Genomic DNA, 22,901 nt, shown 5'->3' on the forward strand with positions numbered 1-22,901 from the left:
TATTTTTATTTATTTTACATTTGTTGACCTGGATAGTCTACCTGGATTTATGTCCGTTTTCAGTAGAGTCCCGGGGAGATAAGCTCCAAGAGATTACTAGACTACTAACGTACAGGTACTAGTTGTTATACAGTTAAATACTACAGATTTTAAACAGTTCAGGAATCTTCACAGTTTATACAAAAAACATGTTACAAGCATTAGATACGATATTTTAGACTTTATGTACAAGACTTCATTAGTAACTATAAAGTAATTGTTAAACAAATACATACTTCAAGTTTCAACAGTTCAGCAATGCTCACAGTTTAAACAATACTTGTTGCCTGCCTTAGGTAGGATGCTTTAGAATTATATGCAGAAGAAATTAACTAGGTATTTTAAATTATTTCTATTAGGATAAGATATGTTTTTGCCAAGGATAGGCCTTGATCTAAAAAGACACACATAGAGCAGGAATTAGGTCTTAAGAGAGGGTATTTGGGATACAGTATGACATTAGTCTGGATTTGTACAGGGACATAACCAATGGGTTTTAAGACAGAGTTTCAGATTGTGTTTAAAAAGTGTAAATGAAGACAGTGATGTAAGTTCATGAGGGAGGTGGTTCCAATACTTTCCAACTACATTTGAGAACAGAGCATCTCCTGCCATGTTATTAGATTTACATGTTGATACAAGTAGTTTATTAGATGAGCGTAAAGTTGAAAGGTTCTTATACTGGGTAATGAGACTAGCAAGTATTGGGGTATTGGTAGATTGGAAAAGAGTTTTGTGCGCAATGGTGAGTTTTTTAAAGTGAATCTGATTCAGAAGCTCTAACCAGCCTAATTGTTTCAGATTATGGCAGTGATGGGTCCTTAAGGAGGAAGCAGTAGCAAATCTGGCAATGCTATTGTAAGCATTGGCTAGGTTGTTAAGGTTATTTTTTGACAAGTTAGTATATATGGAAGTAGCATAGAGAAGTGTGGAGATAAGGTGGAAATAGGCAATAGTGGTTCTGGCTAGTGGGGAGAGAAAGGGTTTTATCATATAGAGGGAGCCTAGTTTCCTGTTGACAGTTTTTATGGTATTGTTGATATGGGTTTCAAAGTTCAGGTTGTTATCAATGGTTACCCCTAGAAGTTTAGTTGTTGGATCGGGAGATATGAGTGTACCATTATTGGATAAGATTGAAAAATTCATTAGGAGTGATTTACGGATAGGAGTGAGGAGAAGGAGTTTGTTTTTTGGAGGGTTCAAGAGGAGGCAGCATTGTAGAAACCAATTTTCTGTTTTATTGAACATTGTCTGAGTTAGAGTCTGCAGTTGGGATTGAGATTGAGCAGATTATTGTCGAATCATCTGCGTATTGTACACAGTTAGTTAAAGGAATAGCTAGGTTGAGGTCATTGATAAATATTAAGAAAAAGAGGGGGCCCAATATAGAGCCCTGAGGAACGTCCCATAACACTGCCTGCTGTCTATTATCAAGGTAGGACTGAAACCATTTCATAGTCTTTGTGTCCAGAGAGAAGGATTTTAGAATATTGAGAAGTAAGTGATGGTTGACCATGTCGAATGCTTTTGAAATGTTGATGAAAAGTGCTGAAGAGAGAAGATTGTTATTACGGTTTTTATTGATGCTGTCAGTGAAGGATAGGAGTGCAGTTGCACTGTGGAAAGGCCTGAAGCCATGTTGAGATTTGGCCAGTAAATTGTTCTGGAGTAGGTAGTCTAGTAACTGTCTGTGGATGCACTTTTCCATTATTTTATATAATATAGCAATGCAAATCAGTGTATTTTTTCAAGGCTGTTTTCCAGGTTCTTGTTTTAGTTCCTGCCTGTATTTGAGATGTCTTTTATGTACAATGGGGCAGGTATTCCTTTTACATTTTGCTTGTGTATTAAATTGTACATTAGAAACAAAAATTGGTATCAAAACCTGTCCCCACATTTTGCAGTGAACGGCTCAGAGACAACCTTGGAAGAAAGAATAGTGGCAACCAATTCAGTTTAATGATGTAATAATTGACCTGGGGTTATTTTGTAGAAACATAACGTTGAAATCCATGTTTAGTACCAAGGAATGCACCACTCCATCAATTCTGAAGAAACCAAGTGAATTTATTCCACAGAACAACCATACAGTGGACACATTTTTGAAAGTTTGTGAGATAGAAATAGCCAAGAAGTTGAATGAACTACATCGTCACTTTGTCAACTTCAATTATGAAGAGAGACAGGCATTAATCGACTTACAGTTAAATGAAGACATAGTGATTTGCTCAGCAGACAAAGGAGGAGTGGTAGTTGTTTTAGATACAATTCAGTATATAAATAAAATTATAACTATGCTGGGAGATGATACCACCTACAAGAAAATGAATACATCACAATTGAATAATATAGTATATTCTGTGAGAGCTATTCTCTCTGAGTTTTTATCCAGTCAAAGAACTAAGCAAGATTTATATGATTTCTTGGTTGTAACTTCCCCAAAGGCTCAAATAATAAAAGGTTTGCCCAAGATACACAAAGACAAGATTTCCCCACCACTGTGACTGATTGTGGCGGGTAGGGGTTGGCTTACAGAAACACTTTCCATATACATAAAACAACAAGTTAAAAAGGTTCTACCTAAGGCCAGGTCTGTTTTGAAGGACACACAACATTTTTTATCTACATTATTTGACCACATATCATCATATGGCAATAGGGGACCAAAGCTGATGGTGGCAATGGATGTTCAGAGTTTGTTTACTGTAATCCTCAATAGCTATGGCATACAAGCTATTAAAGCTTTTTTATTGGAACAAAGTGAGTTCAGTAATGAAAGGATTGATCTGATTTGCACTTGTCTGAGATTAGTGCTGGAGAATAATGTTTTTCTGCTTTGGAGAACAGATATGTTGGCAGAGATGGAGGGTAGCAATGGGCACTCCCTGTGTCAACAGTTTTGGTAATATTGTATTAGCCCAATGGGAGGCCCACACTGCCCTCAACAATAATCATTTCAGTCCCCTTGTGCTTTATTATAAGAGAGTTGTTGATGACATTCATTTCTTATGGGGAGGAACAACAGATCAACTATCAGAATATATTAAATACTTGGAAGGAACCACTGATGTTCTGAGGCTTAGCACATATACTTCCTATAGTAATGTGGATTTCCTGGATGTGACGATTGAGATGGATGAGAGTAGAGCCATTAATGCAATGATACATCAAAAGGAATGCAGGAATAATACTAAACCGCATTGGTAAAGCATGCATCCCAAACATATTTATAATAGTATTATCAAAGGGCAAATGCTACATAATTCTATAATGCATACTAGAGAAAGAGACTATTTGGTAGCCAATGAGAAGTTAGCCAATCAATTACAAGCCAGGGGATACAGTAACAGAGAAATTGAACTACAGCAATGAACAGTAGTACAATTGAGACCTACAAGGGGTAAGCCCTATTATTCTGGTACAGCACCTCAAGAGCTGGTCCAGCATGAAAAGTGCAATTATAATAGTAGTGTTAGAGTTATATTAACATATTCAAGTGACTTCAGTTGTGTTAATGACATTATCAGAGATAACTGGAATATTTTAAACAGTGATGAAGCCACAAAGGGAATTGTAGGTGACAAAGCCCGTTTTACATATAGGAATGGAAGAAATCTGTAACAGTTGTTACGTGACAAATCAAATAAGAAATTTGAAATGAAGACTAGCAAGAAGGGCACACATCCGTGTAGATTATGCACTATGTGCAAATATATGTACCAGGAACAAGCCTTCAAGCATCCTGTGAACAATAGGAGATATACTCTGCACAGCTATGCTGATTGTAAAACAAAAATGTGATATATATATATATATATATATATATATATATATATATATATATATATAACATGTTGCAAAGAGTGTGACTCATTCTATATTGGGAGACTAACAGACTTTTTAAATAACAAATTTGAAAGCATGTAAGTGATATAAAATTAAAAGATTTAAAGAATCCTTTGGCAAGGCATATAAGTGATAATGAGAAACATTCATTCCATTTTATTGTCATACAGTCATGTATATTAATAATAGAGTGGGTGATGTTGTCAGTTTGACTGAGTTAGCTGAGATGAAATGCATTGGAGAGCTGCAGGCAGACAAGCCCTCAGGCCTTAACTCTTATGTGCCCCTTAGACCGGCTTTGAAAAGACGACGCGTTAAGTGAACTTTTCAGATTATATAACCCTGAGGTGTTTGGACTGTTAACACATCCATTAATTAATTATGATATGGAAATACCATGTTGAAGCCATAAACGTGAACTGTGAGTGACATTATCCCCCCTTATGAGTCATGCACCTAGTTCAGATGGTTTTTGAGGGTTAGATATTTTATCCACCCTCTACTATATGGTATTTTGTCTTTAATTTTATCTACTACACTATAGACTGGTGATAAGTTACATCCTTCTACATTTATTAATGGACAGAGCATTTTTATGATAGTCTGTAGTAACCGCAACATTTGTTTATTTTAGCACATAAACTGATATTTTGCCAGTGCTCTGACAGATTGGCTTCATAAATAACTGGCCTGATAATGAGGAATTCTTTACTGGAGAACTTTGTTTTGTTATCCAAAAGGCTTTAAGATCTTTGTATGTGTAGCCGGTATTCGACAAAGGAATCTGTATGGAAGTCAGCTCCTACTATCCTATTTTTCAATATAAATAAGGTGATTGGATCACAGATGGTTCGATCTACTTATTGCTGTTGACCTGTTAAATGTGAGACAAAGTAGTTCATGTGAATTGAAGTTGGTTTATTTTTGAGATTTAAAGTGTTTTACATCTGACTTTGATTTCTTGAAGGCTTAGTAGTTTGCCCACTCTTTATTAGAGGCCTATGTCGATTCATCAACAGTATCTCTGTTGATCATCATGCAATAAAGGACTCCATAGGGAAGTCGGCTGCTATTGGCCTATTTTTCAAAATGAACAAGGGGAATGTTCCAGAGACTGTTCTATTCATATATTGTTGCAAACCTTGCATTACCCTAGATGTTGCTACTGATGGTAGAGGTGTACGCCAATTTACCAATGTTATTTCTGTTGATCATTATGCAACAAAGAATTTTACAGGGCAGCAGTTGCTATTGGATAATTTTTCAATATAAGCAAGGTGATTGGACCAGGGACGGTTCTATCCACTTATTATTACAAACCTCTCAACCTGATATGATGTTATTGATGTGAATTGTAACTGTATTTATTTTGAATATTCAAGGAATTCCATCATTGATTTAGACCCCCTAGAGGGCTTAGAAGTTTGTTTACTTTTCATCAGTTGTTTATGCTGACTCTTTATTGTCTGTTTTGTTTGCCATCATACTAACTGTATTTCACACAAGGAAATGTTAATTACTGTGAGTATTTGTTATGATTTTGTATGTGCTTGTTAGCCTGGCAGATATTCTGTCACTGTTTTCTATGGCATATGAATATACAATCTTCTTATGCATTAACAACACAATGATTTCATATATAATACGAATCACTTAAGAAGCTTTTGGGTGACTTTTTACTATTGGTTCTTTGATGCATATAAGGCTGGTGATTGGACTGTAAGTGTTTATGTTTACCAATCACAAAGGTATATGTAAATGATCAAATTGTCAAATGACACAGTGGATTAAATGAAAGCTGTCATCACGGTTTTGAAGCTATAATGTGGTACAGTTTTGTGCACACATTTGAATCCAATGATCCAATGAACTTTTGTTATCCTAATTTATTAAGAACACACTAAGATTTTACATTGGTTAGGGTATATGACAGTAGAGCTGTTATATTTAATCTTAGATATTGTGTTCAAATAGGAACATGAGTGTGGTTTTATGGGCAGCTTTGATTCTTATTTTAATAATGATATACTCAGTCCCAGGTTTTTTATAGAGACAAAACAGTGTGTTAACAATTCACATAGTGAATTCTTTATATGTTTAATTGTTTAAAGATTAGGTGTATTTGTATTAGATCTTTTATGAGTCGGAAACTTGTATAATGTTGCTTTTTAATCTGTATGGATGGTTAGTCACTATGTTCCACCAATGGTATTAAGGTGTATATTGTTTGTAACAGCATGTTACTAGTCACACAAGTTAGGAGAGATTTTGATTGGGGGAGCATTTAAAGTGTTTTATATGATCATAGAATCAAATTTATTGCATATTTAAATTAGCTATAGACATGTGGAATTTTATTGTTAGGTTAGATTCTTATTTTTTGTGATTGGCTATGATATATTTAAAAGTTTCCTAACCACTATGACATGTTGAATCTGAAGAAGGGTGGAAGCTGCCCGACAGTGCTCATTCTTGTTTGTTTTTATATGTTTTATCTGTCATCTATAGAATAAATTTGTTTTATGCTTGGAGCTTTGGTGATCCAACTGGTTGTTTCTGGGATATCTATATATATATATATATATATATATATATATATATATATATATATATATATATATATATATATATATATATATATATATATATATATATATATAGATATATAGATATAGATATATGTGTGTGTGTGTGTGTGTGTGTGTGTGTGTGTGTGTGTGTGATATGTGTATATTTGGATTCCATACACTAGATCAAAGGTTCACTACTTCGAAATAGTGTATGGAATGCACACTGCAGCGAAAGTGCACTTAATCGAAAGTGCACTTACGCGAAGTTCAGTACAATGAACGGGTGTTGTACTGAACTTCCGTGCAGTACTCACCGACCTTAGGGTTAGGGCACTGGTCATGGTAAGGGGATAGGGCTATCCCCTTACCATGACCCGTGCCCTAACCCCAAGGTCGGTGATGACTGCAGTGCAGTGAAGGACAGAGCAATGTCCTCCACTATGGTGCGATAGTCATGAACCTTAGGGATAGGGCATGGGTTAGGGTAAGGGGATAGCTTTACTAACTATCCCCTTACCCTAACCCATGCCCTAACCCTAAGGTCCATGAGTATCACACCATAGTGGAGGACATATCTTGTTTTTTGATGTCCTCCACTGTGCTGCGGTACTTTCGGTGAAGTGCACTTTCGCGGAAGTTCACTTTCATTAAAGTGAACTTTCGCATAAGTGAGGCTTCCTATTACAAGTTCGAAGTTGTGAACTTTCGTTCTTGTAATAGGAATCCCTATATATATGTATGTATGTATATATAGGATCTATATTAAAATCACGAAGAGGCGTTACATTGAACGCCTCTTCAACGACACATAAAGACCGAAGTCTGAAAATAGCAAAGGCTCAGGCCAGAAATTGTTTTCCCAGGGAAAAAAGTTGCTTGGCCTGAGCCATAGCATTGCTCTTTACCTCACTGTAGTGCAATCTTGGAGTTGGTAAATTTAGTTAGGGGGGGTATGGGGGGCACAGCCCCCCACATTGGGTGGGGGAGCCTTCCACTTTGTTATATTTTAAATAGTGTGTGTGTGTGTGTGTGTGTGTGTGTGTGTGTGTGTGTGTGTGTGTGTGTGTGTGTGTGTGTGTGTATGTGCATGTGTGTGTGCATGTGTGTGTGCGTGTGTGTGCATGTGCGTGCGCACGCGTGTGTGTGTGTGTGTGTGTGTGTGTGTGTTTGGTACTAGCAATTTCTTTCCCAGGAAAAGGAATTGCTGTTTTGACCGTTCACAGTTTAATGCATTCGGTCTTTATATATTGGTGAAGAAGCGTTCGATGTAACCTCTCTTCTAGATTTTAATATAGACCTGTATATATAGTATTTAGTGTCATCTGAGACTGTGTTGCTATATCCCAGAAAGTCATGACTTGTCTGCAAAAAGGATATGATTATGTTCCTCTGCTTGTTGATATACCACATGACTGTCATATTGTCTGTGACTACCTGTAGGGTACACCTTTTCTATATATTATTTTGCAGGCCTCAGATGCCTGTACCAAGTCTGTCATTTAATTCACAATTATATGCTTCTTTCTTTGGGTTGCATTCCTTAGGCACTGAACTCTGACATTTGTTATTTTTTCTAAGTTTGAAATATATGTTAGTGTCTAGTTTGAGGGTTTCTGAGTAGAAGAAACTCCCATGTCACTGCTTTGTACTCCACCTCTTAACTACAATATCAACATTTTCTGCTCTACCTTGTTCCTTCCCTCACCCCTATTGCTTTGAATTTATAGGCACAAATCACATTATCTATTATCTGTTTGACAAACCCACTAATTCACCGCTTCAAATGCTCAATGCTCAACATCTACTAATGCATAAGTATCTTTTATACTGAAATAGTTGATTTTATTTTGTATGAATTTTATGTAATTAATAAAGGAATGTGTAATTCTTAATGTATATTACTTAATGTCTGTTCATGTATATTACTGAATCTGCAGGATTTAATAAACTCTGTGTAGGCTCAGTGTAGAACCTACACGGAGTGTATCTATGTACAGGGCCATGATGTGCTCTCAGCAACATGCAATGCATATTAATAAAGAGCTCACTCACCTGACTGTAGAAAGTCTGACAAAAACTCCCACGATATATGCTCACAATATCAAAGGGTTCCCGAAAAAGTGATGTCAAATTGTGTGCTTTCATCTTTAATTGTATAAAACTTTCTCAGAAACCAGTTTTTACAATAAACCAATTTTTAGTTAAATACTGTTTAAATACACACGTAACAACCAATCTCCCAAAACCAACCAATTAAAATACACGTTGCACGTTTTATTCATAAAAGCATTCTTAAGATCTAACATGAGACCTAACGTCATTCCTTATAAACAAATACATAAAATCTATTTACTTTCAACCTAGATTGAAAACTATAGTAAACTCTCAGTTAACTGGAACTCAAGCAACCAGCACTGTCAAGCAACCGACAAAAAAATTGAAGAAATACACTACAATTTTCATGTGTTGCACTTACTGTTTTTCCCTTGCAGAAACATACCTTATATTTTTAGAGTTTTGGAGCTTTAAAAAGGAAGATAGGATTAAATTCCCTCTCTCACCAACTTGAGAACATCAAACAAAATAAATAGTACAGGGTACAGTATTACTCAGGCCTATTTTTAATAGTAACTCTCAAGCAACCAGAAACTACAGTTATCCAGCATCTACCAATTCCCATGGGTGCCAGTTAACTGAGAGTTTACTGTATATCGATAACTACAAATAACATAATTTATTATTTAGTATAGAAAAACACAGTTTATATTATTGTTTAAGGCAGCACATTCCTGTGTTCATTTATTTCCTACTTAATTACTTTAATTTTAGGATACAACTAATAGAAATATGATTGCTTAGTCCTGGCCATGTGCTGGCATTTAAAAACAATTGCCAATATAATTCTTGTTTCTCTAATAGCAAGGGCAACAGACCTCCCCATTCATTCATCTTTACTTTTTCAATAGTGGTAAATTTAAAATTATGTTCAGGAAAATGAAGTAAATGTTTTGCTAAAGCATTTGACTCTCTCTTCTTCTTAATATCATTCACATGCTTGCAAATTCTATCCTTTAATTTCTGCTGAGTTTTTATAGGTTCATAGGTTCATAGGTTCATACTAGGCAATCTGCCCTAGGGCATTTATAAGCCTAGCCAGAATGTGTTTGGCTTTCGCCACCCATTTTAAATTAATTTTGCTATGCCCTTTTTTGAGGTTAGTATACTGTGCCTCTGTCTAACAGTGACACAGAAGTCATACCCGGGGTAAACCTACGATCTCCCATCCACTCATCAAGATTCCTCTTGAAGAGAGTCAATGAGGGACTCTGCCTAACCTGGACTGGGATTTTATTCCAGAGTGAAGGGAGCCTCTGGGTTGTGAATCTGTCCCTCCAGCATGTCCTATTTATTTCAGTGCTGAGGTTCAAGTCTCTCGAGCGTGTAGCTCGATAGGATTTGGATTTTCTGAGGTGCAGCATGTCCATTAATTCCGGGTTGGACATGGCTTTATAAGTCAGGCACAGATCGCCTCTGAACAGGCGGTATGCCACTGAGTAGTGCTGGAGTTTCTTTAACCGGGCAGCATATGGAATCTGTTTGAGCCCTTTGATCCTCTTGGTGAGGTACTTTTGGGGTCTTTCCAGTTGCTGCAGGTGTCTGGTAAGGTACATCCCAAAAGGGGCATTGTGCTCAATTATGGGCCTGATGAGGGATGAGTAAAGAGGAACGATGACCTCCCCTGATCTAGATGTGAATCCCTTCATGATTAGGTGGGCTATATAAAATGTTTTTCTAACCACTTTGGCCACGTGGTTGTCAAATGAGAGATTGCTATCAGCTTGGGTCCCCAGGTCCCTAATTACTTCTTCTGTACTTAATGGATTACCACCTATGTGGTAATTTGTGGGCACTTTGTTTTGCCAAAGGGATGACTATACACTTTTGGCGTTTAGCTTGAGGCCATGGCTCTGGCACCAGTTGTCTGTTTCTATGAGGCCCTTTTGGAGGATGCTTGTGTCGGCTGGAGAGTCAATTATGGCGCCCAGTTTGCAGTCATCTGTGAACTTGGTCAGCCACAGTCCTTCCGTGTTGGCCTGTACCTCAGAGAAATATATACTGAACAAGAGAGGTCCCAGGACTGAGCCTTGTGGGACGCCACTTGTAACTGGTTTGGAGTCTGACATGGCTCCAGCAATTCTAACCATGTGGGTTCTGTCCTTGAGCCAGTTTGCAATCCATCTAGTGACATAGGGGTTTATATTTAAGCTGGTGAGCTTATCTATAATGCCCGAGTGGGGTATTGTATCGAAGGCTTTTGCAAGGTCCAGGTAGGCTGTGTGGACCACCTTCCCTCGCCAATGGCCTTGGTGACTGTTTCAAAGAAATCAACCAGGTTTAAGAGGCAGGATCTGCCCTTAACAAAGCCAAACTGGGTAGGATCCAGTGTCTGTAGGTCCCCAATATCTTTATTTATGAGGTCCATGATTATCCTTTCCATAGCTTTGCAGACCAAGCTAGTCAGGCTTATGGGGCGATAGTTTCCAGGATCCGTTGAAGCACCACCTTTGTGGAGAGGGACCACAGTTGCTGTACGCCACTCTTTGGGTACATATCCTGTAGTAAGGCTGAGATTGAACAGTAGTTTTATGTTTGGGTTTAGCTCTTCTTGGAGTTCATGTAGGATGCAGCCCGGGACACCATCTGGTCCCATTGATGCTGTGTTTTTTGCTTTGGAGAGGGCGGCTCTTACCTGAGCATCCGAGATGTCAGGGGGGCAGCACTCTGCTGGAATAGATATTTGCCCTTTTGGTGGTGGGGGGGGGAGACGTTTGCGCTGAACCTGTCAGCTAGGATGTTGGCAATGTCTGTGGGTTTGGTGTATTTTTTGTCATTTTGGACTAATTCTGAGCATATCTGGGAATTACCACCCAGGTTCCTAACATAACTAAAGAAAGCCTTGTGATTATCCTTAGTGTCCTGTGCAATTTTTCTCTCGAAGCTGGCCTTAGACGATTTAATGAGTGCCCGTAGTTTTTTGCTAATACTGATCAGAGATGCCTTCCCTTTTTGGAATTTTGCTCTATCATTTAGTAGCTTCCTCCTTCTATTGTATAGCTTGTTTATGGCTGGGGTCCACCAGACAGGACGTCTGCCTTTGGAGGATTGGGTCTTGGTTTTATTTGGGATCGCATGATCCATGCATTCCTGAAGGTGTTCATAGAATGCGTTTATAAAGGATTCTGCGGTCTGGGACGTATTTTCCACAGGCCCTGGGGCTTTGAAGGATTCCACCTCAGTTTTGAGGAGTGTGAAATTTGCTTTAGAGAAGTTTTTCACTGTGGTTTTCTGGGCAGGGTGGTGTCGGGATGTGAACATCCAGTGAGATTAGTTTATGGTCTGATCTTACCAGTGAGGGATACACTTCTGGTCTGGAGCATAGAGTCCCCATGTTGGTGATGATCAGGTCCAGTATGTTTTCCCCTCTTGTGGGAGTGGTAACAAGTTGTTCCATAGCATTTGAGTTTATAAATTCTAGGAACCTTTGGGCTAGGGTGTTGGAGCTAGAGTAATGCTCCCAGTCTATGTTTGGGTAGTTGAAGTCGCCCAATATAATGGTGTTTGGAGAGACCTTCATATTTTCCAGTGTTCTCATGAAGGCCGAGTGGGGTTCCTGGGTTAGGGAGGATGGTCTGTAGCAGGCTATAAACTGGAAGGCAGTTTTACCCACTGTTAGTTGCACATGGATAGTCTCTGATGCTTCGTGCTGTGCCACCAACCTGGAGGTATGGGTATCTTTGACGAATATTGATACTCCCCCTCCTTTTGTGGGTCGGTCCAAGTTTTGGGGCCGAAAAGCATGGTATGAGGTATAACCTGGTAGTGCTGGGGTGCTCTCGGGAGCCTTGAACCAGGTTTCTGTTACTGCACAGATATCGATTTTCTCCATGCTAAGGAGAGTTTCGAAAAGTGCATCTTGAGGTTTAGACTTCTGGCATTGAGTAGCATTACTCTTAGTTTCTTATCCCTTGTGATACCAATGGAGGTGGGTTTGTCTTTTGAGCCTTGCCTAAAAAAGGCACTATGGGGGTAGCAAGAGCCTTTGCCAATATCCGAAAGCCCAGGGGTGACAGGTGCAAGCCATCCCTAGCGAAGCATCGTGGCTTGTCGAGCATGTCATCCCAGGCTGACAGGCATTGGATCCCCTTTGAATGACACCAATAATTAAGCCAATTGTTGAAATTGATCATCTTGTCTTCATATTGTGGCATCATTCTTGGTGAGGGTAAGATGCTACTCAAGGTCAAGGTCATACCGGCCTGGGCCACATGCTCAGAGAGCTCCTCTATGTCTCTTTTCATGTAGTCCAGGGAGGTACGTCTCAGGTCATTCACACCAGCATGGACAATGACTGAGTCATATTTGTACTTGCCTTGGAGTGACCTGAGTGCTTGTGTTATGTGGCGGATTCTAGCGCCCGACAGGCAGCTCACCGTGACCTTCTCCTTGTTCAGCCTGGTGAGCGGGACGTCAGTATGCCTGATGATAGAGTCACCTATTACAAGTGTATCAGGTGTGTTGTTTAGCCTTAAGGGCTGTGACTGTTTGGCACACTGGCTTTGTGAGCTATGTGTTGCACGTGTTTTGTTTTGGGGTAGCGGTTGCTTGGGTGTCTGCTTTGGAGGTCTCTGCTGCTTAGGCAGATTTTTATTTAGAGCCTCCGAGTATGTTTTTGTGTGTTTATGTGTTTGTTCTGCTGTCGTGGTAGGTCTATGTGAGACTGGAATTGTACTGAGTGTGGTTTCCTTCTCCTCCTGACTGGTTATGCCAGTACTGAGTTGAGAGAGCTTAGTCTCCAGTTTGGCTATATGGATGCATCTCTCACATGTGTTGGAATTTATTGGGAGGAGGAGAGGGTTATCTGTGTACATGAGGCAGTTGTAACATTGCCTCAAGATTCCCAGATTCACCAGCTGGACCAGAGAGAAGATTGACAACTGACCTTTGGACATGCTAGAATAGTATTGGGAATTCCTTTATAATTGAAAAAAAAAAAGGGCCAATGGGGAACAAGGTACTCGAGAGGACTTTGTGAGAGTGTAGTGCTTTTAATTTTTTAGTGCTGACATATAATTGCTTATATAATTTTCTTATATAATACTCTGGACAATATTCACAGAGACACACATGAACCACCCTGCTAGTTTGACAATCATAGCATCCATTCACGCTAAATTTAACATTATTTATTTCAAACTCTTGCCTCACCAAAATAAATTTGCAAACCGAGCAATGCCCACATCTAGCCATTCTCAGGTTTCTATTGATAACCTGCTTATCATTCATATTAATATTTTCTAAAATTATTTTTAGACTATGGCCTCTTTTATATACAATTTGTGGTCCTTCACCCACCCTTTGTCCAACAGTTTTATCATCTCTCAAGATAACACAATTTTTCTCAAGAATATTTTTAATATGCCAACTATCAACATTAAAAACCATCATGAATGACCCTTTTTGAAATCCTCATCTCTTTGCCATAGTGTAATGCATATTGTATTGTCTACTCCCACTTCCACTGACATTGACATGGACTATCAGGGGGTTGGATTTCAAAAAGGGTCATTCATGATGGTTTTTAATGTTGATAGTTGGCATATTAAAAATATTCTTGTGAAAAATTGGGGTATCTTGAGAGGATGATAAAACTGTTGAACAAAGAGTGGGTGAAAGATCACAAATTGTACATAAAAGAGGCCATAATCTAAAAACAATTTTAGAAAATATTAATATGCATGATAGGTAGGTTATCAATAGAAACTTGAGAATGGATAGATGTGGGCATTGCTTGGTTTGCAAATTTATTTTGGAGGAGCAAGTGTTTGAAATAAATAATATTAAATTTAGCGTGAATGGACACTATGATTGTCAAATTAGTGGGGTAGTTTATGTGTCTTTCTGTGAATATCGTCCAATGCGTTATGTAGGAAAACCTCAGTGGAAGTTAAAGGATAGAATTTGTGAGAATGTGCGTGATATTAAGAAGAAGAGGGAGTCAAATGCTTTAGCAAAACATTTACTTCATTTTCCTGAACATAATTTTAAATTTAGCATTACTGAAAAAATAAAGACAAATGAACGTGGAGATCTTTGGCCATTGCTATTAGAGAAACAAGAATTATATTGGCAATTGTTTTTAAATGCAAGTGCATGGCCAGGACTAAACAATCAAGTTTATATTAGTTGTATCCTAAAATTAAAGTTATTAAGTAGGAAATAAATGAATGTAGGAATGTGCTGCCTTAAACAATAATATAAACTGTGTTTTTTTCTATTATGTTTTTGTAGTTGTTGATAAAGTTTTTAATCTAGGTTGAAAATAACTAGGTTTTGTGTATTTGTTTTTATGGAATAATATTAAGTCTCATGTTAGATCTTAAGAATGCTTTTATGAATTAAATGTGCAATGTGTATTTTAATTGGTTGGCTTTGGGGGCTTGGTTGTTACATGTAAATTTAAATAGTATTCAAATGGAAACTGGTTTATTGTAAAAATTGGTTTCTGAGGAGGTTTTATACATTTAAAGATAAAAGTGCTCAATTTGATATCTCTTTTTTGGGAACTCCTTGATATTGTGAGCCTTATTTGAAGCGGATATTCTGAGAGTTTTTGTCAGAGTCTCTGTTGGCAGGTGAGTAAGTTCTTTTTAAGTTTCATGTTGAGCTATGATCAATGCATATTAATGTTACACATAGTGCCTAAGGTGCACCAGTAATGTTGGCTGCAAAGCCTCATAGAACAGCATGGATAATGAATCCATGTACAGGAGAACAATGATGCCCCACTCTCATACCTTCCAGCCTCCTAGTCCTAAATGAAACCATCTGTATGTGTTCATTGGCATCCATCCCAAATGATTATTACAAAATGACAAACTTTATGAGGAACACTGGAAAAATACCAGCCAAAACCATGGAAAGAATTCCAGAATTAGTTCTATCTATATAGTGTGATTTTCTTCCTTTTCTTTTTTTTTTTATTTATATCATGTTTGTGCACAATGCCATGTCATTTGGAAATGCTTACCTCATTTGCGCAGTGGAATCACCCGTGTATCAGACATGACCCAAACATCCAAAAATAGAAACCAGATGTTTTCAGTTGCTAATGCTCAGCACTTCTGTGAATTGCACAAACCCTAATTAACAATATATGGTAAAATATGGGCTACAGGTAACAAATTTTGTGATGACTTGTGTAGAGTGCCAGACTGCAGTGCAGATGGTCCTGGGTTCTAGTCTAGGAAATGAAACTTTATTTATACTGTTGTGACATTGCAGCTTATCCAAATAAAGTGTTAGTGTACTGAAATAACTTTGGAATAGCATTGGTTGTAAGCTATTGTCGGATACATTTGAAAAAGGTGCACGCTGCTTAGCATCATGCAAACCAATGCACTTGTTTTACCATGTTTGCACGATGTTAAGAGAAGCACAGCTGTTTCAGATGTATCAAAATGTAGACAGTGCACACTCTCAGTAAGCACAAGTGGCAGGAAAACATGCTATTTAAAGGTGAATAGGTGGGAATTGTACTATGCACACTTTGAGCTCATCCTTGTGCAGCAATGGCAGGGATTGGTGAGGGGAATGCATTTTAGAGCACAGTGCTAGGTTATTCAAATGTCCAAGGTCTTTACTGGGCTTCTGATTAAAGATCATGAGGCCTGGTTGCTGCAGGAGAACTGCACTGGCTCCCAATATAAGTCAGACACCCAAGATAGTTTGGCCAGGGCCCTTACCAGAGTGACTGGTATTCCCCACACTGGGAGCAATGTCATAACAACTTTGATGACTTGCAACACAGAAAAAGGGACACCCTTGATTGCTGGATCAGGGAGTGTCAGGCAGGGCATACCCCAGACATTTGTATGTATCCTTTATATGTATCACTTGTAAAGATTCAAGCTGAATATGGTAGAAACTGGTATTCATAATGCTTTGTCTTTTTCTCTTTTTCCACAGCTGCAGAAGAGAGGGCCTCAAATGTGAGGTCCTATGCGAGGCAATTGCCCAAGATCCGACAAGCACATGGTAGTAATCATAATTATATAAAGTACTGTTATTGCAGCATTAACAGTAATGGATGAATTAGTTGCTATATCATACAATTATATAAACTTGAGAATTCATGATTGAACTGTACAAGCAAGTATGCATGCATTAATCTGTAGCATAGCTTTCAATTGTACATATTTCTGCTCAATACCCAAATTTAAGAATAACTGTTTTGGTCTGTTCATTGTAGGATTCATAGTTGCCTGGCAAGTAATTTATATTGAAGTCAATAAAGCATGGGTGTTAAAATGCATGTTAACACATATTTTGTGCAACTATCCATGTGTGTAGCAGCAATGGGACATTGTACTCCCATTAATTTATGATATGTAAAGATATCCTGATCTAAAAGGTGGTGAGGTATGGTCTGTAACACAAAGCAGCAGTTATACATTATCAGGTAACAGTGAACGTGAGTCTGCAAAGTGTAAAAGGAAACAGTGCTTGCATTATGTTGTATTCCAAATGAAAAGTAAAGTATTATAGTAGTCACTGCTTGTGGATTCTAATACAACACTCCCCAAATGCAATGCTCAGCTGATTACAATGCTATTTTAGCCTGTCATCAATAAAAATTACACTACTGTTAAGTAATCAATTATAGCATTTGAAGGCCACAACCCTAGCCCTCTGTCTAGAATGGTCTGCTGTCAAGTGTAATACCTGTACATGTATTCCATGTAATAAAGAAAGTTTTTAGCAGCTGGCATTGATAACAGTACAGTGTAACAGAATAGAATGCCTTAATTGTAGAAAGCATTGTATATTATCTGTAAGGTTACTAATGTTCCTCTTCTTTTCTCTTACCCCACTTCTTCTCTTCTTTTATTTATTAATGGATATTCTATGTTTATTTTTTTATTTTATTATTGTATTATATGTGTAACCAAATTACTTATCATTATTTTAATTTGTTTGCATCTTATTTTTCATATATGTATAATTTCATAATTCTTTGTTTTGAAATACATTTTAATTTGTATGATTTAACATTTTGTTCATAAATATATTATTTGAAACTTTTTATACTGCTTTATAATTGTTTCTTTATGTTTTATAATTTTCATTTAAATCATTGTATGCTTTATTTACTGTTTGGTTTGAATTTTATTTATGTTATTACTACAGCACAGCAGGGTAGGCTGGTTCCCCGTGATCCACCTACACTCACTCCACCAGCTGAAGCACTGAGGCCCAGCACTTCTGTACTGCAGCCTGACAGCACTGTCTTGCTGCTCCTACCCTACCTGGACCTTCAGGTAGTACTGCTACAGGGTCCAGGCCTGTGGTCCCCTCTCAGAGCAGAGGCAGAGGGGGTGCGTACATCACCCCTACACAATTGCCAGCTGTGGTGCATAGGATTGTGCACCAGACCATGGACACACACTTATGCCAAATGGAGAGCCTGTTTTCCATCCTGGTATGGCAGACTGGCCATAGGCTCAGATGTCAGCCACTGCAGTCAGTGGCACAGTGATGGGGCAGTGCTGACAGTTCAATGGATGATGACTTGATCCTTTAAAGGAAAGAAATGGAGGAAGAAAGGAAAGTGGTGAAATGAGGTGTAAGCAGGGGAAAAAACAAAGTGAAAGGAAGGCAGGAGTATGTAGGAAAGGCATAGGAAGAACCATAGCTATCCATTTCTTCAACAGTAATAAATATACACATATACAGTTTATTAGCTGAATTTGGACTGTCACCTCCACAGTAAGGGGTGACAACAACATAATTGCATTGTGGAGCCAATTGGACCAAATTAAAATGGGTGAAGTAGACATGTGTGAAATGGAGAGCTATGTATGGGACAATTTTTTTTTTGGGACAGGTGTATTTTTTTTAAGGACAGAGTGGAATGTTGGGGAAGGGACATGGGAAAGTCTGGGGCAGGCAAGGTTGGAAGGTGAGGAAGCATTTGCAGACAGAAAAGACATACAAGGCAAGAGACACAGTTGGTGAAGGACACAAGAAGAGGTGGGGATGGGGATCACAAACCTATGGACATCATGTTTAGAGACAGTGAGACTCGAGTCTTCACCCACTGGACTGTCATTACTGACACTTCACTGGGCCAATGGCTGCAGTGTTTGATGTCTGTGTGTCCTGGTATTATTCAGGGTGATGGCAGAGGGCAGTGTCTCCACTCGGTGTAGGCATGCACCAATTGTGTGGTGCACAATCCCATGCAGCAGACCTGACAGTTCAGCTCGGGTGACAAAATCACCCCTCTGCCTCTGATCTCATAGGGAACCACAGGCCTATCCTCTGGGACAGAACTATCTGAGGGTCCAGGTAGGGCAGGGACAACACGAGGGGTGCTGCCAGACTGCAGGCCAGAAGTGCTGCCCTTGGTGCCTTAGTCAGTGGAGGGAGTGTAGGTGGACCACAGGGAATTGACTTACCCTGCTAAGCAGTAGTAATAATATAAATACAATGAAAAATCCATAACTGAATAAAACATAAAACAAAATAATGGATATAATAACATTAAATAAAAAGTAAGTATATAATAATAAATCAATACAAAAATAATAAATAATAAAATTGCAAACACGTTGAAAAATAATATGAAATGACAAGGTATTTAACAGAAAAACAAGAGAAACGTATACATAATAAAGAAACCATAGGTAATAAAAAAAGAATTATGATAATACAAACTATGACTATATACATCATATAATAATAACAATACAAATAATAATAACAAATATGAATAACATAAAAAACAAACACAGAGAAGGGGTGGATCGAGAGAAAAAATAAATAACATTAGTAACCACACAGATAATTTACAAACATATCTACAAATAATGTACAATATTCTAATGCATTGTACTTACAATAATGCAAAATGCTAATAAATACCTTTACTACTTTGAATACTACCATGTTCATACCTCTCAACTGTATAGATTTTCACAGAATGCCCAGATTTTTGCCTCATGCTTTTGGTCTGTTTTTCATAAAATTGTGTTTTTTTTGACAAATTAGTGGCAAATCATTAAAGACTGAAGTTAGAAAATAATGACAGACATTTGAGTTTCAGACTTCATATCCTTCAGAAAATTCATGCTAATGCAAAACCTGTTATTCTATCAACTTTCTAAGTTTTTAAGGGCAGTATTTAAAAATTGCCCCTATTTTGGGGGCTCTGTCCCACTTTCATTCATGGCTTTGTCCAGATTTCTTACTTTAAGAAGTTGAGAGGTATGACCCTGTTGCTAACACAGACTCACTATAGTGCAGATCATATCACATCCCACAATCATTTTTGGAGTCACATATTGCAGATGTGCATGTTCCATGTACACTGATTACATTTGACAGCAGGTCATAGGAGCCACAGCTGTAGAGGCCTGCACTTCTAATGCTATCATTATGAATACGTAATAGTACTGTACTTTTATTGATGATAACCTAAAACAGTATTCTAAAGAGCTTGTTTTAAATATGGGGAGCGTGATATTCAAACCCACAAGCAGTGTTTATCGTAATACTGTACCTTTCCTTTGTAATACAGTATAATGCAAGCACTCTTTCCTTTTACACTTTGTAGATACAGGTTCAATGTTACAATGATAATCTGCAGCATGCTCTTGTTGTCCCTGGTATATAGGTCATACTTTACATTGCAATATTTATGTCAACTTAAATGAGTACTGTTTACTTTGGACATGTGGTTTTCTAAATTACCACCTCCGTCTACTCTGTAATACTAGACTATTGCTCTAAGTAACATACTAATGGATTCATGCTTTTGCTTAACAATGGAAAAATGCATACTCAATATGATAAAAGATTTTACCACAATAAGCTGTATTTACTCCTTTAATGCTAAAATAACAGCTCTGCTTTGAAGCACACATACCACTTGCATCTTCTCATCCTTTTCATTCTTTCTTCATAGGTCCACACATTCAGTGCCTGGTTCTGATGAAGTCATTTTGACGAAAGCGCTTGACCGACCTGTGTGGAGTTTACAATTTCATCATTAAAGTGTGGTTCTATTGAGACCTTCGGGGACTAGTTATTGGCTCTGGAAGTGGACTGTTTTCCTTAGAGAAGTCTACTGTACTAGAAACATGGACCTTATACATGGTAGTCCTATACTCACAGTTTTTGCCAGTAGAAGGATTAAAGAATACATGTGTATGTTTAATTACATTGCAAGGTAATGTAAGGGCACATTAGCAAAATACAAGTTGCAATCCTTGCATCAGAACCCAGGACCATGTGAACTTCAGGCCAACAATTAACATCTGCAACCACAGAAGAAGTTACATGAAGATCTGCTACATTAATATTTATCCTGAGATTCTCACGCAGTGCAACAGCACTTAGCAAGTTTGTGCTGTGTATACTGACATTAAGTGAATGCATCCCAGGTCCATTTTTAGATGTCTGGTTCCCATTTGATACATGGGTGTCCACTTCTACAGTTTGTGCACTGCCGCTGTGCATGCAAATCAGCTGTTTGTACTATGCACAGCAATGTGCCACCTCCAAATATTGAGATAAGTGATAATAGGCAGAATATAAAATCAATGTATCACATACACTACTAGACTGCATAACTACACAGGAAATATCCCCACATAGTTCTACAATCCAAGTCACCATCTGATGCACATGTTACATACAGGATGAGTGCCTTAACCCTGAGTTTCACACATACACCTTTGTAGCAAGCAGTAATAGGCATCCAGCGCCATAGCTCTAAATTTCTTAAAATGGGGAATCTGTACAAAAGCACAATTAACGGGGGACAAAGGCCTATAAATAAGGACAATCTTTAAATATTGCTCATACATACTTATGAAGTAGATAGACTAAGAGGTTAGCACAACTCTTCTGACAGATATGAAGCCTGAAACCCAGATGTGTGCCATCAGTTCCTGACCTCAGTCCTCAATGATTTGGCAGTGATTTGATAGACTGCCACAATAGTATGAGACACAGATATATGAGTCCAACATCTGGACATTCTGTGAAAATCTGAACAGCTGAGAGAGACTGTCAGCACACAATCAAACTGAAAACAACGTATGTTTGAAATAGAATATTGCAAGTTTCCTGTACATTTCATGACATATGTTACTTTTACAATATTGGAGAAACTGATTACACACTGTTATGATATCTGCTTGCAAATATACAGCACTATTGTACATATCTGTGTTTCTTGGGCATTGATCAGTTAACTGTCCAGTAGTCTGGGACATATAATGTGTACACCATTCAATATCATTGCATTTACAATGTCAAAGGACATTAACTGGGACTAATATGATATGTGGTTGCCAACTAAAGAAGGGCAGGTTGGATGTCACAAACAAGCATTGACTGTTCTTTTGGGGGATGGAGAAGCAAAGATGTGTGTCTACTATGACACTAGCAAGACTGTGTTGGTCTGGTTACCCCACATGTCTGGCATCCTGTCTAGTGTATGATTTAGTTATGGTTGAGAACTGTCATCTGTAATGCAGCCATAGCACAGATGTATAATGCTGTCAGAGGATGGTTTCAGCCTCCTAGGTGGTGAGTCAGTGTGCTATGGCTTGTCTTATAATCAATTCAGGGACTTAATGAGCATGGCTATGTTTGCCTACAACCACATCTGCTGTTGATTCCTCCCTGGGTCATCATTGGCCTGTGTCTGTGGTGACCTTGGCATTGTCAGTAGTATGTGTTCCCCATCCCCTTGATGATGCTGCTGCTGTTTCCACTATATTAACTTGGGAAGCATAGCACATACTATGACCATTGAGGGACATGTCAGTGGATTGTAATGGTGACATGTCAGTGGATTGTAATGATGCCCTCAGCCAGAGGTATGTAGGCACTGACACTGTGAGTGCAGTAGCTGAAAAACATGCTGTATGGCATTACTGGTTGGACTGTGTCTCATTACGGTGTTCCTCTTTGTGTGTGTGTGTGTGTGTGTGTGTGTGTGTGTGTGTGTGTGTGTGTGTGTGTGTGTGTGTGCGTGCACGCGTGTGTGGGGGCATCTTGGGTTTCCTCAGCCATGTATCTGGTGCAAAGCATGCATCCAAACCTTAGTAAGCCTTGGAGTTATCCCCCATAGCACACATTTGGTGCAGCTGGGGAATGTGCACATATGGAAGTTGTGCCAACTTTAAGGGTTGCCAGCACACACATTCATATGATTCCCATGACATTACACATGACCTGGCAGTTGTTCGAGTGTTAGACCTTATGGTTAATGTAGACCCTACCCCGTTGCCCGGGTGTTGTTCTCTTGCATGGATGACTGTGATGTATGGCACACATTACTGGAGAGTTATGTGATATATGTTACAATTGTAC

The 22,901-nt window shown here is 38.3% G+C and overlaps 1 long non-coding RNA gene across 1 annotated transcript in view; it reads left to right on the top strand.

Moving 5' to 3' along the window:
- LOC122804777 overlaps positions 1 to 21,952 on the top strand; it is an 881,700-nt gene extending 859,748 nt beyond the window's left edge. The window contains exons 2-3 of the long non-coding RNA XR_006365242.1: positions 16,482 to 16,550; positions 20,482 to 21,952. This is a non-coding gene — a long non-coding RNA (uncharacterized LOC122804777). The remainder of the gene's footprint in view (positions 1 to 16,481; positions 16,551 to 20,481) is intronic.
- Positions 21,953 to 22,901: the final 949 nt, after the last annotated feature.

The sequence above is a fragment of the Protopterus annectens genome, chromosome 1.part1 (assembly GCF_019279795.1).
Source record: "Protopterus annectens isolate FY-2018-M chromosome 1.part1, PAN1.0, whole genome shotgun sequence".
Taxonomy (NCBI): Eukaryota; Metazoa; Chordata; order Ceratodontiformes; family Protopteridae; genus Protopterus; species Protopterus annectens.